Source organism: Bos taurus, chromosome 24 (genome assembly GCF_002263795.3).
Source record: "Bos taurus isolate L1 Dominette 01449 registration number 42190680 breed Hereford chromosome 24, ARS-UCD2.0, whole genome shotgun sequence".
Taxonomy (NCBI): Eukaryota; Metazoa; Chordata; class Mammalia; order Artiodactyla; family Bovidae; genus Bos; species Bos taurus.
In genome coordinates, this window is record NC_037351.1 from 61,776,975 (window position 1) to 61,798,794 (window position 21,820).

General features: G+C 41.0%; 1 protein-coding gene across 1 annotated transcript in view; it reads left to right on the forward strand.

The window, feature by feature from the left end:
• The first annotated feature begins 16,214 nt into the window (after nucleotides 1–16,214).
• Nucleotides 16,215–21,820, forward strand: part of SERPINB12 (serpin family B member 12) — a 46,151-nt gene continuing 40,545 nt past the window's right edge. The window contains exons 1-2 of the mRNA XM_024984529.2: nucleotides 16,215–16,306; nucleotides 19,854–19,909. The gene's annotated coding sequence lies outside the window, so the exon portion shown is untranslated. The remainder of the gene's footprint in view (nucleotides 16,307–19,853; nucleotides 19,910–21,820) is intronic.

Sequence of the window (21,820 nt, forward strand, 5' to 3'; positions counted from 1 at the left end):
GTTGCCTGCTCGACAGTCTTGGCTTTCACCCCTCCCTGTGCTCATCCTAGAATCAGGGTTGTTTGAGATTAAAGGGATTGTCTCCATGGAAGATGCAAAGGATTCTTGAAGCCCAGTATGAAGAGTGCTAAAGGATTTCCTCTAAGGGTGTGTCTACAAATCAGGTGGTGCAAATCCGGGCTTCTGGGTTATGTTTGAAGATGAGGATGATTAGAAAAATAAGAATAACAGCAACCATAATAGCAGGAACAGCAAAGCCCATCACCGTTCTTGCTTTTTAGAAGTCAGGATATTTGTGTACTGTGTCTGTAAACCTCCCCTAGCCTGAGAAAGTTGACTTTGGTTTCCAGAGATGGTTATAGTTTAGTTAACATGCTTTCATTGTCTGGGTCTTTGTCTAAAATTTTGCTTGATAAATATTAGGTGCCTTATTATGGGCAAAGCATGTGCTCAGACATTCAGTCGTGTCTGGCTTTTTGTGACCCCGTGGTCTATAGCCCAACAGGCTCCTCTGTCCATGGGGTTCTCCAGGCAAGAATACTGGGGTGGTTCACCACTTCCTCCTTCACGGGGTCTTCCCAACCCAGAGATTGAACCCGTGTCTCTTGAGTCTCCTGCGTTGGCAGGTGGATTCTTTATCACTAGCACCAGGGGTTAAAAAAAAAAAAGTTGGCCTTGGGAGTGATAGAAACTTCTTATAAATAAATTCTTGGTCCATTGTAAGCATTCAGTGTATGTCTATGAAATGAATGAATCTAAAGCTAAGTCCTTGTGGCTGGGGTGTGGAAGGTTGAATCATGACTGTGGCATTCAGTGAGGTCTTTCAACCTTGACGTTTTGGTGTGACCTCCAGTCAGTCCAGTTATCCTCCCATTCAATTCTCATGTGAATAAATGTGGCATCTCATGATCCCTCAGACCGAGAGTGAAGTTACAGAATGTCAGCACTGAGAGTTCATTTTGTCCAACCTCTTAATTTTACAGATAATGAAACAGAAGCATAGTTTTTAATCCCTTTGAAAACATGTTAATATAGATTGCCTCATGACTATAATGAATGGGCGCTGATCCTCAGTGCTGACCCAGAGCTGGGGTAGAGATTAGTTTGCATAACTCCGTCTATTTTGGTGCATTTGTAACTTGGACAGCCACCCACCTCCTTTTTTAGAGCATTCTTCCAACTCTTGGATTTCCTGGGTCCAAGGAATATAATCTGCAAGAGTAGAATTATAGAAATCTGCACAGGTCTGTGGGAAATATCCATATTTGGAGGAGGGGGAATTTTTTCCTCCCTAATATTTTTCTAGGTCTAACCTTTACAGTCTGTTGAAAAAAATTTGTGGGGTGGTGGCTGCGCAATAGGGTTAGATAAAGAGAATAGCGCTTGAGTGAGAATGGATCGAAGTCCTCCGTTTCCTCCCATATATGACCTCCAGCGCTTGAGTGAGAATGGATCGAAGTCCTCCGTTTTCCTCCCATATATGACCTCCAGCGCTTGAGTGAGAATGGATCGAAGTCCTCCGTTTTCCTCCCATATATGACCTCCAGTGCTTGAGTGAGAATGGATTGAAGTCTTCCGTTTTCCTCCCATATATGACCTCCAGTGCTTGAGTGAGAATGGATTGAAGTCTTCCGTTTTCCTCCCATATATGACCTCCAGTGCTTGAGTGAGAATGGATTGAAGTCTTCCGTTTTCCTCCCATATATGACCTCCAGAGAAGACGTGTGAAGGGAGGGGTCCTGGGACGCACAGAGAATGGTGTTCAGAGTTTCGGATTCTATTAACATTGCCTGTTGCTTCCAGTTTTGCTCGTTGTGGACTCAATTCCATTTTGGCTTTACTGTGTGATATTTTAAGCCAATACATCTTCCCAGGTGGCTAAAGTGGTAAAGAACCTGCCTGCAACGCTGGAGACAAACAGGTTCGATCAATTTGTGGGGAAGATGCCCTGGAGGAGGAAATGGCAACACACTTCCATATTCTTGCCTGGAAAATTTCATGGACAGAGGAGCCTGGTGGGCTAAGTCTATTGGGTTGCAAAGAATTTGGAGATGACTTAGTGACTGAGCACATTTTGATACTGTACTCACTAAATTCACTTGCCTTCTTAAAAAATTCTTCATCAGTACTCACACTCTCGGTATGTCAAAAAAGAACAATATTCAGTAACAGGGCCCAATTACGCTTCATCAAGCTTACCTTAGCCACTGAATCTGTTGTGTATTTATTGAGCATATTAATATGTATCCTTGACAAAAATACTTTCCCAGCCCCCTTTTAGATCCTTGAGTGGATCTGACCATATCTTCAGCTCCAATTAACCACAATTTTCCCTATTATATGAGTTTTTTCACTTTCCAATTGATTTTGAAATTGACCTTGAAGGAATTTCAGAGTAGTCTTTTACTGCTTATTTGATATAATTTTTCATTGCATTTTTTTCTAGCTAAGACATCTTAATTAGAAAAATTTTAAATGTGATGACTGAATTAAAATTTATTTTTTGTAACACTGGTGCATTTATGCCTTTAAGGCACATTTAAGCATTTTTGACAAAGGTTTCCCTTGCCTCCTCCCCCTGTTCTCCTAACAGAAGAAACACCAAGATTCTGATTTATTTGCATTTCATTATAAAAGCTTATTTTAAAAATAAGCCTTTAAGTGCAGTTTCAGATTGACCACTCTGCTTCCCTCTCAATTGCTTGGTTATAGGAGCTCATGATTTTTTGTGTCATCAAAAGCAATATAAAGTCAATAGTAATTGATATCTGTGTTTAATGAAGACACTCATTAAAAAAGCAAACCTATGTATGAGGCCTGCAGGGATTTTCTAAATTTAATTAATTTAGTTTAATTGGAAGCTACTTACTTTACAATAGTGGGGTGGTTTTTGCCATACATGGACACGAATCAGCCATGGGTGTACATGTGTCCCCATCCTGAACCCCCCTCCCACCTCCCTCCCCATCCCATCCCTCAGGGTCATCCCAGTGCACCAGCCCTGAGCGCCCTGTCTCATGCATCGAACCTGGACTGGCGATCTGTTTCACGTGTGCACATTTCAATGCTATTCTCTCAAATCATCCCAACTTTGCCTGGATTTTAAGTGAGAGGACCCTGAATTTTTTATGCTGTATCCTACCCGCTTATCATACCATCAATGACTCCAAGAGGCCAGATTTTCCCACGTTACTTTTCACAGAATTGTCTTGTTCCATGAACTTTCATGAAAAAGCAGGGTATTAGCCAGCACAGAAGAGCTAGACTTTGCTGATTTTGATTGTAAAATTATATCCTGAGGATTAAATCTAGTGGAATATGAAAGACCTTGAGATTCACAAGTTTTCCTTCTGCTTTTTCTCCCAGAGAAGCCCAGCCCAGCAAAGTCCCCAGTGATTTGTGCTCATTCATATTCCAGTGTGGTACTTCTGTACCTTAGTCAGCGAACCCGTCTTTCCAGTTGCTTTTCCAGGAGTGGTGAGACGTTGCAGTAGCATTTTGGACTTGACAGGCTTCTCCTGATGTAATGACTGGGTGGCTGAGGAAGGCGAGTGCCTGAGATGAAACGTGTTTGGAAACTGAAACCACAAAACAAGGATTCATTCACATCATGGAGCCCGAGTCTCAGAAACGAGGATCTTTTTCTTAAGTGAAATTTAGATGAAAGGTTGAAGGCAGAATATAGACAAGCTAGGTTCAATCTTTTTTCTTTTTTTTTTCTGATTCTGAGAATGGCTTCCAAGAAAGCCAACTTACAGATATAGAAGGAATACTGATTAGAAAAACGTTGTATTGAAACAGTGATAGCAATAATTGATTCAAGCAAGGATCATTAATGAGGCTGAAATGTGAAAATGCTTGATGAAGGCAGGTGAGGATGTGTCGTGGCCTGACAGGCTTCTCTGTCCACGGCAAGGATACTGGAGCAGGTTGTTATTTCCTCCTCCAGGGGATCTTCCCGACCCAGGGATCGATAACGCGTGTCTTGCGTCTCCTGCATTGGCAGGTAGATTCTTTCCCACTGCGCCACCTGGGAAGTCCCATAGTTTCAAAATATCTCCCTCTTATTTTATAACATAGAAAGGGACTGTGGTGACTTGACAATGAAGAAATCTAGAGAACACCACCCAACCAAATGATCAACGTTAAAATCACTGTAATGCTGCCCAAGAGGTATTATTCTTGTTAAAAACGTGTAACTTTAATCACGAGGAAACTTGAATCACCACAAACTAAACTGACAGACATTTTACAAAATAATTAGCCTGTGCTCTTCAAAATGTCAGTTTCATGAAAGTGAAGAAAGGCAGGGAAACTGGTTCAGATAAGAAGACAGAAGAGACAGGAGTGCTAAATGCAGCATATAAACCGGGGTTGGATCCTGAACTGGGAAGAATTGCTATGAAGGACATTTTGGATAATTAGTGAGATTGGAATAAGAACTGTAGATTGACTGCTGTATCGATGTTAAAATTTCAGATTTCAATAATTACACTGTGGTTATGTAAGAAAACATCATTTTTCTTAGGGAATATATGACTAAATATTTGGGGGTAAAGGGGTGTGATGTTTGCAACTTATGTACCAATACTTCTGAATTTATGTGTGTGTGTACATATATATATATATGAGAGAGAGAGAGAGAGGGAGGGAGGGAGAGAGGGAAGCAGGGGTAGGGTAGAGATGGAATTAGGAAACAAATCAGACGAAACGTTAATGAGTGGTAAAGCTGAATAAAGGTTATGTGGTCATTGTTTGTAACATCCTTGCAACCTTGGCAAATTTAAAATAGTTCCAAATAAAAAAACAAAAAGTTTTCCTAGAAAAGTCATAAAGAAAAAGACAGATTTGATTTAATAAAAATTTTAAATGGCTCTGCTTTGAAAGAAAAAACAATCACATTAAAAGGGCAAATGGCAGAAATGGAAGATTAGATGGAGTTTACATGTACTTATAACATCAACTGAGCATCTATAAATTAATGAGAAAATACAAACACCTCAAAGTTAAAAATTATAATGGATACAAAGAAGCATTTAACAGAAAAAATATAAATGCTATTGACTGTCTGAACAGATGATTAATCTATAATTAATCAGAGGAATGCAAACTAAATTGGAAAAATGTATTTACATTTTTTAAAAATTAAACATTTTTTATTGGAGTATTTGATTTAGAATGCTGTGCTAGTTTCCGGCACAGGACAGTGCGTCGGCGTATACATGCACATAGAGCCGCCCTTTTGGGCAAATTAAAAAAAACCTGATTTTAGGAGAAATTTGGAACTTTTTCTTCTTTCTACTTCCACGAAGGGAGCATAGATGGGCTAACTCACCTCTTTCTGCTACCAATCATTCCACCCAATATTGGTTACTTAAATTAGTCAGAACCTGATCTCCACTAGACTAGGAAAACCATGGTCTTTTTATCCTTCATTTTTAAAAATTGGACGATAATTGCTTTATAATGTTCTGTTGGTTTCTGCCACACAGCAAGCTTGGCTGCTCAGCACCACGCTGAGCTCCCCGCATTGTACAGCAGCACCTCACCGGTTATCTCTTTTACACACGGGAGGGTATTCAGGTCAGTGCTACTTTCTCGGTTCACCCTGCCCTCTCCTTCCCTGGCTGTGTCCACAAGTCCTTTGTCTACATCTGCATCTCCATTCTTTCCTGCAAACAGGCTCCTTGCAGTACGTTTAGGCTGCTTCCCTGTCCTGGCTACTGCAGACAGTGCTGCAGGGGACTCTTATGGGCCACTAGACCATTCAGGTATGACCTAAATCAAATCCCTTATGATTATACAGTGGAGGTGAGAAATAGATTTAAGGGCCTAGATCTGATAGGTAGAGTGCCTGGTGAACTATGGAATGAGGTTCATTGTACAGGAGACAGGGATCAAGACCATCCCCATGGAAAAGAAATGCAAAAAAGCAAAATGGCTGTCTGGGGAGGCCTTATAAATAGCTGTGAAAAGAAGAGAAGCGAAAAGCAAAGGAGAAAAGGAGAGATATAAACATCAGAATGCAGAGTTCCAAAGAATAGCAAGAAGAGATAAGAAAGCCTTCTTCAGTGATCAATGCAAAGAAATAGAGGAAAACAACAGAATGGGAAAGACTAGGGATCTCTTCAAGAAAATCAGAGATACCAAAGGAACATTTCATGCAAAGATGGGCTCGATAAAGGACAGAAATGGTATGGGCCTAACAGAAGCAGAAAATATTAAGAAGAGATGGCAAGAATACACAGAAGAATTGTACAAAAAAGATCTTCATGACCCAGATAATCATGATGGTGTGATCACTGACCTAGAGCCAGACATCCTGTAATGTGAAGTCAAATGGGCCTTAGAAAGCATCACTACGAACAAAGCTAGTGGAGGTGATGGAATTCCAGTTGAGCTATTCCAAATCCTGAAAGATGATGCTGTGAAAGTGCTGCACTCAATATGCCAGCAAATTTGGGAAACTCAGCAGTGGCCACAGGACTGGAAAACGTCACTTTTCATTCCAATCCCAAAGAAAGGCAATGCCAAAGAATGCTCAAACTACCGCACAATTGCACTCATCTCACACGCTAGTAAAGTAATGCTCAAAATTCTCCAAGCCAGGCTTCAGCAATATGTGAACCGTGAACTTCCTGATGTTCAAGCTGGTTTTAGAAAAGGCAGAGGAACCAGAAATCAAATTGCCAATATCCGCTGGATCATGGAAAAAGCAAGAGAGTTCCAGAAACACATCTATTTCTGCTTTATTGATTATGCCAAAGCCTTTGACTGTGTGGATCACAATAAACTGTGGAAAATTCTGAAAGAGGTGGGAATACCAGACCACCTGATCTGCCTCTTGAGAAATTTGTATGCAGGTCAGGAAGCAACAGTTAGAACTGGACATGGAACAACAGACTGGTTCCAAATAGGAAAAGGAGTACATCAAGGCTGTATATTGTCACGCTGTTTATTTAACTTCTATGCAGAGTACATCATGAGAAACGCTGGACTGGAAGAAACACAAGCTGGAATCAAGATTTCCGGGAGAAATATCAATAACCTCAGATATGCAGATGACACCACCCTTATGGCAGAAAGTGAAGCGGAACTAAAAAGCCTCTTGATGAAAGTGAAAGTGGAAAGTGAAAAAGTTGGCTTAAAGCTCAACATTCAGAAAACAAAGATCATGGCATCCAGTCCCATCACTTCATGGGAAATAGATGGGGAAACAGTGGAAACAGTGTCAGACTTTATTTTTTGGGGCTCCAAAATCACTGCAGATGGTGACTGCAGCCATGAAATTAAAAGCTTACATAACTTTCCTTCCAAGCTTACTCCTTGGAAGGAAAGTTATGACCAACCTAGATAGCATATTCAAAAGCAGAGACATTACTTTGCCAACAAAGGTCCGTCTAGTCAAGGCTATGGTTTTTCCTGTGGTCATGTATGGATGTGAGAGTTGGACTGTAAAGAAGGCTGAGTGGCAAAGAATTGATGCTTTTGAACTGTGGTGTTGGAGAAGACTCTTGAGAGTCCCTTGGACTGCAAGGAGATCCAACCAGTCCATTCTAAAGGAGATCAGACCTGGGATTTATTTGGAAGGAATGATGCTAAAGCTGAAACTCCAGTTCTGTGGCCACCTCATGCGAAGAGTTGACTCACTGGAAAAGACTCTGATGCTGGGAGGGATTGGGGGCAGGAGGAGAAGGGGACGACAGAGGATGAGATGGCTGGATGGCATCACTGACTCGATGGACGTGAGTCTGAGTGAACTCCGGGAGTTGGTGATGGACAGGGAGGCCTGGCGTGCTGCGATTCGTGGGGTCGAAAAGAGTCGGACACGACTGAGCGACTGATCTGATCTGATCTGATGTGATGCACTACATCCTGCGTGGGGTATACCATGTACACACAGTTTATTCAACCTGTAAAACAATTCTGTAGAGTTGGTACTATTATTACTTGTATTTTATCAATGTTTAACTTTATTATATGTTGAAACTAATTGGATGGTAAGAGAAGCAATTCCAATGGAAGGAGAAGGAGTTAATTCATCAGCAGCTCTGGGGACGTTGGTGGAAGTTTGCTCGCTGACATCCAGCGCACTGAGTCTTTCCTGCTAGACTGTGTGTCCCCCCGGGAGGGACCGTCTTCCAGTCTCCTGTGTCCTCAGAGCCCTGTGCTGACTCGACCCCCCGCGGGTGTTCTGCCCTCTGTTTGGACAGACTGAGTGTGCAGATGAGCAGGGTTCAGGTGCGGCCACGGGGGAACAGTAGAGGCAGGGCGGCGTCCTGCGGACGATGGGACGGCGGGTGTGACAGAGCGGACAGCCACAGGCTTGGAGGATAGTTTGAATGACTGAGTTCTACACCCATATTTCTAAATTCAATAGGAATGTGGATGGATGGTATGACTACTCTTCTGTGCCCAGTAATTTGTTATGGGAAACCTGGGAGAATAAAACAAACCCATAAAGCTCTGAGTTTCTAAAGAGGCAAGTACAAACTATAAAGGCCTAGCATTATATGAATTCTGTGTGTGTGTACTTTGGAGAAGGAAACAGCAACCCACTCCAGTATTCATGCCTGGAAAATCCCACGGAACGAGGAGCCTGGTGGGCTACAACCCACGGGGTCGCAAAGAGCTGGGCACGACTGAGCCACGTGTGTGTGTGCTTAGTTGCTCAGTCGTGTCTGGCTCTTTGTGATCCTATGGACTGTAGCCCTCAGGCTCCTCTATCCATTGGATTTTCCAGGCAAGAAGACTGGAGTGGTTCGCCATTATCTTCTGCAGGGGATCTTGCCAATCCAGGGATCGAACCTGCATCTCCTGTGTCTTCTGCATTGCAGTTTTGTTCTTCACCCACTGAGCCGTCAGGGATTCCCATAACATTATACAAATTAGATATTAAATGGAAACCCCCTGGGGCTGGGTTAAAACATTCCCAAGAGAATAGGTCATATCTATGAATTTATATCTAATGACTAATCTTTAGAAGTATTTTATCACTGTTATTTAAAAGTAGCATTAGGTTTGTGTACTTTGAGGTGAGGTTAAGTCCAGGAGGAGCACATTTGGCGGAAGAGAAGGGAATGAGAACAGGTGGGAAGTGTAATGAAATGTGGGCTGTGGTGGTGCTTTTCTGATGAATAACGGAAGTTCCAGCAGATGTCAGCTTTAGGTCTGTCTTTATTTCTAAAAGCATCCTTTTATTGTACAGACTGTTTAATGACTGCTTACTGAAGGGTACTTTGTATAAAAGCAACATGGAAAAAAGACATGGAAGAATGAAAAGATCTCAAGCACTTGGACTTCTGTTGGAAGTGTTGATCTGCTGAAAGCAATATTTCAAATACCTTTTAAAAACAGCTTTATAGAGATGTAATTCACAGGTGATCAAATTCACTCATTTAAAAAAAAAATCACCTTTTTAAAGCATGTGCTTGGCGCTCATGCATACTCAGTCGTGTCTGACTCTGCGACCCCATAGGCTGGTCCACCAGGCTCCTCTGTCCATGGATTCTAGAGTGGGTTGCCATGCCCTCCTCCAGGGGATCTGCCCGACCCGGGGATGGAAACTGTCTCTTAGGTCCTGCACTGGCAGGCCGGTTCTTAGGACGGGCCTATGGTGGATGTTTCCTGTAGGTGGAATCACACAGTGCATAGCTCTTTGCGACTTTCTCTGTGTAGCATTATGTTTTCCGTATTTTCTATGGTGCAGTATGTGTTGATAGCTCATTATTTTGTAAGGTCTAATAAAATTCCGTTGCATGGGTAAACCTCGTTTGTTTCTCCATTCATCAGCTGGTGGACATTTGAGTTGTTCACCCTTGTTGGCTGTTATAAATAATACTGCCATCACCATTTCAATATGAGGTTTTGTGTGTACTTATGTTTCCATTTCTCTTGAGTGTATATCTAGGCATGAACTTGCTGGATCCTATGGTGACTCTATGTTTAGGATTTTGAAGAACCGCCAGTCTTTTTTCCAAATTGGCTGCATCATTTTGCATTCCTGTCAGTTATGTATGAGGGTTCCAATTTTTCCACATCTTCAGCAACACCTGTTATTGTCTCTCGTTTTGATTATAACCATCCTAGAGGGTGAGTCAGTATGTCCTTGGGTTTTGCTGTGCGTCTCCCTACTGACTAATAATATGATTATTGGCCATTTGAAAATCTCCTCTGGAGAAATTCCTTTTGAAGTTATCTGCCCATTTGAAAATTTATTTATTTATGTTTTAATTGTTGAACTGCAAGTTCTGAATATCCTGGATACAAGTTCCTTATCTGACATGAGACTTGAAAATATCTTCCATTTAGTTGGTGGTTTTTTTAGCTTCTTCTTGGTGTCTTTTGTCATTCCAAATTTTTAAATTTTGATAAATTCCAACTTAGCAATTTTTTCTTTTGATGCTGTGTTTTTGGTGTCATATCTAAGAAATCATCGTCTGACCCAAAGTCACAAAGATTTACCTTTATGTTTTTTTCTCTAAAAATTTTTTAGTTTTAACTTTTACATCAATTTTGAGTTAATTTTTGTGTATGATATTAGGTAGAGTCCAACTTTATTCTTTTGTTTGCGTAATCAAGATGGTGAACTACTGACATTAAGGTAGACAGATAGATCAATGAAGTAGAATTGAGACTCTAGAAATAGACTCTTACGTTTATGGTCAATTGATTTTTTTTCTTTTTACAAGAGCATAAGACAGTTCAATGGAGAAAAAATAGTTCTTCAACAAATGGTGCAGAAATAGCTGATACATTTTTAAATTGTCCTTGAAAATAAATTAATCTCTTAGGTGGATAAACAAGTGCTTTAAAAGGGCAAGTATTAATTTTATCACTACTGGAACATGGCAACAACTTAATCCTAATATGATGAACAAATGCATACAAGAAGGAAAATGAATGCTGTGGATTTAATTATAATAAGAAAAGATCTAATTGGTATGATGGGAGCCCTAGGAGTGAGTTCAAAGGCGAGGAATGGAAGGACAGTGGATGTATGAGCCATAGATTTTCTAAGGATTTTTTTTGAGATGTATACCTTTTAAAATTACTGTTTTTTTAAATTTATTTTAACTTTTTTTGGCTGTGCTGGTTTTCATTGTGATACTCAGGTTCTACAGTCGTGCCGTGCAGTTGGCCTGCAACAAGTGGGATCTTAGTCCCCCAAACAGGGATCGAACCTGTGTCCCCTGCATTAGAAGGCAGCTTCTTAACCACGGGACCACCAGGGAAGTCCCTGAGCATAATTATTAAATTGGACTGGAACATATATTTTCTGTTCTTGGTGTTCTATCCATAACCACGTTCCCTTAGCTTCACTAGGTGCCTGGGAACCTCATACTATCTGAAACAGAAGTTCAGTTGTGGCAAATTAAACGAGGCAAATCCCCTGACTTGGTACCTAGTTCTTTACTCTTTCCTCAAAAGTCCAAGGTAACTGGATGAAGTTGCATAGGAATGAATTATCCTTGAAATTCCCCCCTTTATTTCTGGTCAGCGTTTAACCTAAGGACCCCTGCCCGGGTCGGCTGAGACACCACTTGTTCTGTCTTTGAAAAAGAGAACTGAGATCTCACATTCGCAGTCGTTTCCTCTCTCCCGGCCTTGTCTCCGCTTTATGATCATTGCTGCTGCCCATTAGTCAGTAGTCGTCTCTATTTGCCACCCCATGGCCTGTGGCCTGCCAGGCTCCTCAGTTTATGGGATTTCCCAGCAGGAATACTGGGGTGGGTTGCCATTTCTTTCTCCAGGGAATCTTCCTGATCCAGGGATCAAACCCACATCTCTTGGGTCTCTGCTTTGTCAGGAGGATACTTTACACTGGCGCCAGCAAGTCCTTGTTAGTTTATTTTATAGACAGTAGCGCGTATATTTTAACTCCACACTGACCATTTCTCTCTCCCCTGATTCTCCCTTTGGTAACCATAAATTTGTTTTCTGTGTTTGTGAGTTTATTTCTGTTTTATAAATAAGTTTATTGAATCATTTTGTTTTTGGATTCTACATATAAATGATATCATATGATATTTGACTTTGACTTTCTTCACTTAGTATTATAATGTCTAGGCTAATCTATGTCACTGCAGAAAAGCATTATTTCATTTTTTTATGGCTGAGTAATATACCATTGTACATATATATCACACTTTCTTTATCCATTCAACATTTAGGCTGCTTGCATACTTTGGTTACTGTAAATAGTGTTGCTATGAAATTGGGGTGCCTGTATCTCTTCAGAGTTTAGATTTTTTCTGGATATATGCCCAAGAGTGGGATTGTCAGTTCATATGGTAGTTCTATTTTCAGTTTTTTAAGGAACCTCTATATTGTTTTCCATGGTGGCTGTACCAATTTATGTCTCACCAACAGTGTAGAGGGTTCTCTTTTATCCATACCCTTTCCAGCATGTTTCATCTGTAGACTTTTTGATGATGGCCATTCTGACTGCTGTGAGGTGGTACCTTATTGTGGTTTTGATTTTGATCTCTAATATAACCACCTAAATCACATTTCTGAGATTTGTCTTCTAAGTTTTGCAATAGCATATCCTATTGGCATAGCACATGTAAGTCATTGCTGGGTCACAGGAAAAATTCAATACCTGGACACGGAGAATTACAACAGGATTTACAGGGAAGAATATGATAAAGGTGTTCCCTTAAGAATACTCAGAAAGTTAGATGGTCACTCCCTGTCCCTGCCCCAGAGAGATTAGTTGAAGGAGGCTCCAAAGCTGACTTGAGAGAATCACAGACTCTGAACAGCCACCCACAGAGTCCTGCACTGAAGTGATTAACGGAGAAGCGCTGTGGAGAGTGCTGGCCGTTTCATGCCTTTCTTAGGAGGGTGAAGGTTTGGTTTCCAGGTTTTAGAGGAGGAAAAACTGGTTAGTAAGTCACAGTGGAAAGGCAACCCCTTCTCTGCACTAGTGGAGAACATTTGACCTGATGTGGTCAAACCCCAAAATGTTCGAGTGTTAGCCATTAATTAAACACCTAGATCTCTCTGCTAAAGAAAGTATCTGAGATTCCAATAAAAAAGGCTGAAACCAAAGATTAAAAAAAAGAATTTCTGTTTATTTATTGGCTGCGCTGGGTCTTGGTTGCTGCGCTCCGGGGTCTCTACCTGCAGAGCTAGGCGGCTCTGCTCCAGGGGCGTGGGCTTCTCGCTGCGGCGGCTCCTCTCGTTGGGAGCACCAGCTCGGGAGCACCGGCACAAGGGTTGCGCCGAGTGGGCTCAGTTGTCCCGGGGTACGGAGGGATATTCCCGGAGCAGGGATTGAACCCTTGTCCCCTGCATTGGCGGGCAGATTCCCGACCACTGGACCACCAGGGAAGTCCACTAGAGATTTTTAATAGCACTGTTTATAGAAATTGGAAACCTCCGAAATGTTTAATTAGTAAGGGAGTGAAAGTTGCTCAGTCGTGTCCAACTCTTTGTGACCCCATGGACTACACAGGCCATGGGATTCTCCAGGCCAGAATACTGCAGTGGGTCACCTTTCCCTTATCCAGGGGATCAAACCTGGGTCTTCCGCATTGCATGTGGATTCTTCACCAGCTGAGTCACAAGGGAAGCCCGATTAGTAAGGGAAGAGGTGACTAGTTTATGGCAGGTTCACATAACCATGAAAAGTGATTTTTATAAACAGAATTTTATAATACGGAGAAATATTTTCTTTGTAGTATTAAATGAAAAAAATGCAAAACTACAAATGTAGTGTGAGGTCAACTATGTAAAAAGAGAGAATATGGAAAAAAGGAAGTGTAAGTGTCGGTGGGCTTACAATTAGCTTTGTTTTTATTTATATATTATTTATATTACTAAATATCTTTAGCATTCTCAAATGACATGTAATATTTAAAATTCATTTATAGTCTACTGCCCCAAATTTCTTATCATCTCTCTAATTCAAAATGTTTGTCACTTTTACAGTTATATTCCTAGTTATATTATTATTACTCTGTGAGTTAATTCTGACAACTCAATTTCATATTATCAAGTTATATGTACCCTTGCCTGGAAAATCCCATGGACAGAGGAGCCTGGTAGGCTGCAGTCCATGGGGTCACTAAGAGTTGGACAAGACTGAATGATTTCACTTTCGCTTTTCACTTTCATGCATTGGAGAAGGAAATGGCAACCCACTCCAGTGTTCTTGCCTGGAGAATCCCAGGGATGGGGGAGCCTGGTGGGCTGCTGTCTATGGGGGTCACACAGAGTTGGACACGCCTGAAGCGACTTAGCAGCAGCAGCAGCATGCTACTCTAAGTTCCTTTAGAGTCTCTGATTCTCTGGTTTATAGGTAAGATTTCACCACTTTAACATTCCACAGAATTTTAGGGTTTTCTTTTGTAGTGGGATAAGGTTTTCTTTATTGATACAATGCAGACAGTATTATTTACTCCTCAAATTCTGATGCTCATTCAGTCATGGCTTGGGGATGATTTTTGATAGAACACTGAGTGTACTGTCCTGAAATTTCATAAAGAGGAAGAGAACATTCTATGGAAATTCAATGACCTCAGAAGTCCTCTAAGGATGTATTTTCCTTCAGATATGAATCATGCTTTGAAAAAGAGTCAGTGTTGCTATAATGATGATAGGTAATATCTGGTGAGTTGTGCAAGTGCATCATTCCTCTGAAATAGCCTAACTCTGAGAGAAAGAGAGAGCGAGAGCCCAACAAGGTTAGGGCGGGGCTCACTGAAAGACAGGGAATGAGAGACGAGGAAGACAGAGACAGAGAAGGAGCCGGGGACTTTCTGGTGGCCCAGCGGCTAAGACTGCACGGTCCCAATGCAAGAAACCCAGGTGTGGTCCCTGGTCAGGGAACCAGATCTCGCGTGTTGTAACTAAGGGTTTGCATGCTGTGATAAGATAGAAGTTCCTGCATGCTGCACCCGAGACCCAGTGCAGCCCAATAAATAAATGTTTTAAAAAACCATTCTGAAAAACCTCATTAAAAAGACGAGAAGAAACCAGGGAGATAAGGAAGAGGGGAGAGAATTTGTTCATTAGTTAGGTTCTGTCTGATATGCCACAGGAAGACAATCACGCTGGTGACAACGCCCGGTGAGTTTCCTGGACGCTGCAGTCACGGCTGGGCAGGTCACAGAGTCAGGGAGATGGTGTTTGCAATGCCCTCTCTCTCAGCTGCACTTTGCTTGCTTCACACTCACTAACACTTGAGACCATAGGGTGTTGAAACTTCTCAGTCCGTTTGCTGGGAGTGGACTGGGGCAAGCTATGAAAACCATTCCCTGTGGATTTTGCATATCACATTCACAAACTGTGAACTCGCGCAGTTTCACAGCGCTTCAAGGGCTCTGTAAGGTGCTCAGGGAGAGTAAGGAAGAGAGAGAGCGTCCAGGAAAGAAGGTGCGGCGCAGATACACGATGGAGTACTACTCAGCCGTGTGGGAGCGAAATGACGCCGTCTGCAGCGACAGGGATAGACCTGGAGACGGTCACACCAGGTGCAGTGAGTCAGGAGCAGACAAACATCGTGTGACACCACTTACACGTGACGTCCGAAATAAGACACAGCTGATCTCACCGATGAACCAGAAACAGACTCACAGACGCTGAGAACAGACTCCTGGTTGCCGAGGGTGTAGGGGGGAGGGATGGATTGGGAGTCTGGGATTAGCAGATGTTAGCTATTATATACAGAAGGGATGAACAGCAAGGTCTTACTGTATCCATGTTCTGTGATAAACTGTAACGGAAAAGAATATGAAAAAGAACGCATATATGTGGTTGGCCAAAAAGTTCATTTGAGTTTTTCCATAACATGTACTGGAAAAAGCTGAACAAGCTTTTTGGCTATATATCACTGTGCTGTACAGTAGAAATTAACATAATATTATAAATCAGCTATACTTCAATAAAAAGAGAGAGAGAAAGTCCAGACTTTCTAGCAGCCCTTTGTAATGGCTTCCTCTGTAATCTGTGTTTTCCAGGAATGATAGGCTGTGGGAGACTGTGTAAAGAGAGGCTGTGTTAGTGGAATATTCTATTCTAAAGGAGTGATAACACAGAATTAGAGATAATTACTTTAATTTGAAACTCATTGTTCTAATGACCACAGATGTAGGTCTCCCTCCCCCCTCACCCCTGTCTTATAGGTTAATTATTCTGATTCATGGTCATTATTTAAGACACATAGAATTACTTGTTCAACACCTATCCTTAGTCGTTTCCACAGGCTGTAAGACGTGGCTGTTTCTTCCTCTGTCTGGTCTTGAACTGACTTCATCAGAGCAGACTTTAGCTGGAGACAGTCCTCACTGACTTATAGGTATGTGCTTGGATGGGACAAACTGTTGATGGCGGAGGTGCCTTTTGGGACTCATTGTCTTGGTATTGAAGCTGTATGTGTTTCAGATCTTAGTTTTGGGATCAGAGAGGCAGGCGGGTGCTAATACCTTCCTGTTATTTTCTAGCATCATGACTGAGCACCTTAACTTGCCTGAATCCTGGTTTTCTCATTTATCACCTTGGGATAATAATATCTCCCTCCCTGACATATTGGAAGGACTCAATGAGGTAATGAAGCTGGAAGGCCCTCCATGAATGTTCATTACTTGTAGACACAGGTCATACAGTCTGGATAATAAGCCCTTATTGCTTATTAGGGGTCATGGGTGCAGGAACAATCACACTCTTGACATTGTACACCCAGTGTCTGACATGTAGTAGGCACTCAGAACTTAGTTATTCATCAAATAAACGTCTGGGTCATTATTTTATTGCAATAGTCAAGGAGCTTAGAGTTTTGTCTGAGGTTAAGTTCAAACCAAGATGCATATTTTTATTACATTTGTTCTATGTAAGGAGAGGTTATGTATCTAAGGATGTAAGATTTTCATGGACTTTAAAAATTATAATATGTCGTCATTTAAAGTAAGGATGAGCAAGTGCTAGTCACTCACTTGTGTCCGACTCTTTGCCACTCCATGGACTGTAGCCCTCCAGGCTCCTCTGTTCAAGGGATTTCCCAGGCAAGAATACTGGAGTGGGTTGCCATTTCTTTCTTCAGGGGATCTTCCTGACCCAGGGACATAAAACACATCTCTTATGTCTCCTGCATTGGCAGGCAGGTTCTTTACCACTAACGCCACCTGGGAAGCCCCGTACCAGATGTAATATTCCAGGCAGAAAAAGACCAGTTACTAAAGGGTTAACTGATTGGCTCATACATAACTCATGATGCATCCTTACATATGTAGGGGAAGTTATCTTACTCTACACTTGATGAAACCCTGTTTTTACAGCTGCTGCCACAGAAAAACTTCTTTAACTTGCCTTGAACAGAGCACTGACCTTCAAAATTCCTTCAAACTCTAGCCTAATTCTCTGACACCATAAGTCATTGGTATTAGAGACTGACCTTCCTCAGTCAGTCACATGAAATTACATATGGAAGGTTCCAAGTGGTGCTTGACACATGGTGGAGATGCTCAACGAATTCTCTTGCCCCCTCTAGTGATTTATCATAGTACCTTCATATCTAGTTACGCTCAGTGGAGGGTTTCATCATTACAAATCTCCAGGGGATCTTCCCGGCTCAGGGCTCGAGCCCAAATCTCCCACATTGCAAGCAGATTCTTTACCATCTGAGCTACTTGAGAAGCCCGTAGAACAATCGCACTACTCCAACTTTTTTAGGGTTGCAAGACACAGTCATCTGTAACCAGATCTTTGTTGGATTATTTGAAAGAATGAACAGATGCAATCCTAGATGAAAGATATTCAAACAAGCATTGGATCTGCCCAGGCACCCAAACTGGAGCTGGGCAGAGATCCAGGGAGCTGGGCAAACAAATCACCCTGTTGTGAATGTCAACAGCACACGTTTTGCGTGGCAATGCTGGGCAGCGATCTCAGGAAGTAGTTACCGATCAACTGCACGAAATAGTCGTTGATTCGCAGGCTAAAACTTTCCAAGCCCTTGTAAATCAAAACCAACGACCAAACTCAACTGAGAAATGATGGTTTTAGAGGTTTATGGAAACATTTAGAGAAAAAAAATCCATTCGCATTTGCTAGTGAAAAAATGAAGGCAATTCACAGCAAAATTGAGTAAGCAAGGACGGCCACGGCAGGGCAGGTAGATGTGACCTATGGTTCACATACCCAGTTATATTTGGGTGTAAAATGTGTTCTTTTTCTCCCCAGCTTTACCGAGGTATAACTGACAAACAAAAATTATATGTATTTAAGGTATGCAAATATTTTGATATCTGCATACGTTGTGAAATAATCACTACGATGGAGCTAATTAACATATGACCACCTCATAAAGTATTCTTAAAGTGCTGGGCATTATCTGGGTAAATTCATGTCGTTCACTTTATGGACTTACTGAAATTTTTACCTCCCTCTGTCTCACTGCTGAAGTAAACTGTCAGCAGTCCTTATTACCAAGGGTTAAACCAAAAAAGGAAAGTAACAGTACTTTTCTTTTCTGTGTTTCCCAGAGTTGAGAGACCCTGTTGATGTTGAGCTACTGATTCCCACTGGTTGATATTTTACCTTCTAAAGTGGTTTTCACTTGTTCAATTTATACATCATCTTAAGTAGCTTATGTTCTCCACGTAAGTTTACAAACACATAGAGCATATACAACAGTGTATATTCTCCTTAAAGGCAATACTCTTATTTTAAAAAGTTTTCTTTTAAATTTCCCTGTATTTAATACAATAATTGTATTTGTTGGGTTGGAGCTCACATAATACTGTTGTCTGACAAGAAGTTAGAAAAGGAAGACAAAGCTGTCAAAAAAGGAACCAAGCCATAGAGGAGTCCTTATTTTGTCCCTAACTTGTGTTGATTGCAAAGCTTTTACTGTTCCTCTCTCATTAATAGTTACAGCCTTTGTACCCTATTCAGGAACTGCCCTGTTTATGGTCATAAACAAAGCAGGGTCGTGGAATGCTAGGACTAGAATGACATCAGAAATTATTTATTTCAGTTTCAAAACTATTTTTTTTTTCAGTTGTGGAATACATTTGTCTGATAAAAGCTTTATTGGGAGCCCAATAAGGAAGAAAAAAAGAAAAGAAGGGTAAGAGGAAAGACAGAAAGAAAAGGAGGAAAGTGGGAGCAACTGGGGTCTATAGTCATTTGAGGAAATAAAAATAAAATAGATGAGCAGGTCACAGAGTGCAGGAAGGGAAGCTGTACAGGTTTTCTGGAGACACTGGTCCAGAATTGATCAGTCCTTTGTTTCTTAGCCAACTAGTTCATTTCTAGAATGTACCTCCCATCACCCTGCTCTGCCCCACCCCGTCTCTGTCAGCAGGTCTTGATAATTTCCATCTTCCCGTTGTTATTCAACTATTCAAGTAGATAAATTAAATAGCAATCCCCAACCCCCACCCCAAAGATGCTGCAGGGAAAACCCCCAAAACTTTGAAAATAACTTAAAGCGTATTTTGAAAGTCATTTGTAATAGTTAAAAAAAAAAGTTTTGAATAAACTATAGAAATTCAAGCATAAGAGAATATCCAAGACATGGGTATAAAGTAAAACGGTTCTTTGCATCTTTATCTAGTATCAGGGTTTGGGTTGAAAGGTACAGGTCAGCTATTACTATGAGGTCTCTATAAAGAGAACCAGTTAGAAAGATCAAAGGAAATATACAAATAGTAAGTTAAATGCTTAATGTAGCTGAAGGCACAGAGTGTGAGGATTTGTTTAAAAATGTGGGACACGCATTCCTGTTTCTTTTGTTTCTTTTTTTTGTCATTAATCAATGACAGTTGTACCCCGGATGCCGAAATGGCACTTGGAAGAATGCCAGTGTGGGAGGGGCAGAGTTCATATATTTCCATTCCTGACAGGGTGTGGATTGAAACTCGCCTGGCCAGCTGTTAGGAGCACCTCTGAAGGCAAGAAGGTAAATGCTCGCATTGCCTGTTATTTTTAGTGATGGACATTGCACTGGAATTTTACATTAAACGCTCGAAACCCAAAGCTGACTTGATTGAAATCAAAGGCTGTGCAATTTTATTTTTATTAAATCAAATATCTTTTAAAACAGAGCAATTTGTTTTACGATGGTTTGAATTTTTTGTAAATGTGGCAATACCTGTATCTTTCACAAGTATTTCTTGTGTAAGAATTGTTTATCATTTACTTAATTATAACCAGGCTTTATATTTATTCCACTAAAATGGTATCACCTATGTGAACTTAGAATTTCATTCTTGGGTTCTTAATAGCTTTGTGGAAATTATAAAAAATTATAAATCATGGAATAATTTGGGGATATAAATTTTTTCTTTCTATTCTATATAGGTAAGAATAATTTCACTCAATGTTTTGGGTTGTTAGAAAATCTGTTTAGTCTAAGCTTTAAAATTTTCACTTTAAAGGAAATCATATTTTAATAAGTGAATAATTTCTTATATATAGTAGGAAATTAATCAAAAGTTGATTCTATTGTATAATGTCTATTGATTACAGCTGCCTGCAGAATGTATACAGTTAATAAGAAATAATTATCATCTAATATTTCAAGCATTAGAATTGCTTGCAATGGAAAAGAAGTAAATGATAGCTAATAAATCTATAAAAATGTAGCAAGTGCTCATATATGCCATCATTCTTTATGATGGGATGCAAAGATGAATAGAAACATGGAACCTACCCTCAAGAGCATTATGCTTTGGAAGCAAAGAGTGTGCTCAGTGTGTGGTCCGGTGCTGACCGTGCTGACTGTGCTGACCATGTGGTCGGTTGCTAAGCTGTGCTGACTCTTGTGACCCTCTAGCCTGGAGGCCACCAGGCTCCTCTGTCCGTGGGATTCTCCAGGCAAGAAGACTGGAGTGGGTTGCCATTTCTTTCTCCTGGGGGTCTCCCTGACCTAGGGATGGAACCCAGGGATCTTTACTCAGTGGTAAAGAATTGCACTGCAGGTGGATTCTTTACCACTGAGCCACCTGGGAAGCCGTGGAAGCAAAGATAGAAATATAAAAAACAGACAGAGTGATAAGGGAAACAAATATACAAATGTGTGTGCTTCATGTGAACAAATATAAATATGTTTCATATATACATATGGTTGCAAGATTAGAAAGCACATGGAAAAATAAAGGCAATTGATTTGTCAGTACTGTGAGAGCAAAATTCAAATTTATTGAACTTGTTTGGCCTTGGGAACCATGTTCAGTATCTTGTAATAACCTATAATAAAAAAAGAGTCTAAGGGTTTGCTGCATTGCAGGCAGATTCTTTACCATCTGAGCCACCAGGGATGCCCCTGAATAAATAGATATATGTATATACGTAACTGGATCACTTTGCTGAACTTCTGAAACTAACAGAACATTTAAATTCACCTATATTTCAATAAAAATTAAACAAAAATAACAAACAAACAACCCCCCAAAGTGTATTGTGCAGATGGAAGTACCTCATTACTGATATTCCGCCATTTGTACAGCAGATTTGAATTGGAGAATCAAAGTTCTTCTACTTCGTTACTTGTTAGGTAAATAACAAGTTACTTACCTGGGAAGTACAATAGGGAAAAATATGATACTTTGTTATTGATATCAAAGTGATATCTTTTTTTTCCCTGATTAAACTTGCTCAGTAGCACCAGCGATGGCTGGCTTCCCTGGTGGCTCAGCAGTGAAGAATCTGGCTGCAAGTACAGGAGACATGGATTGGATCCCTGGGTCAGGAAGATCCCCTGGAGGAGGCCATGGCAACCCACTCCAGTATTCTTACCTGGAGAATCCCCGGGACAGAGGAGCCTGATGGGCTGCAGTCCATGGGGTCACGAAGAGCTGGACACGAGTGA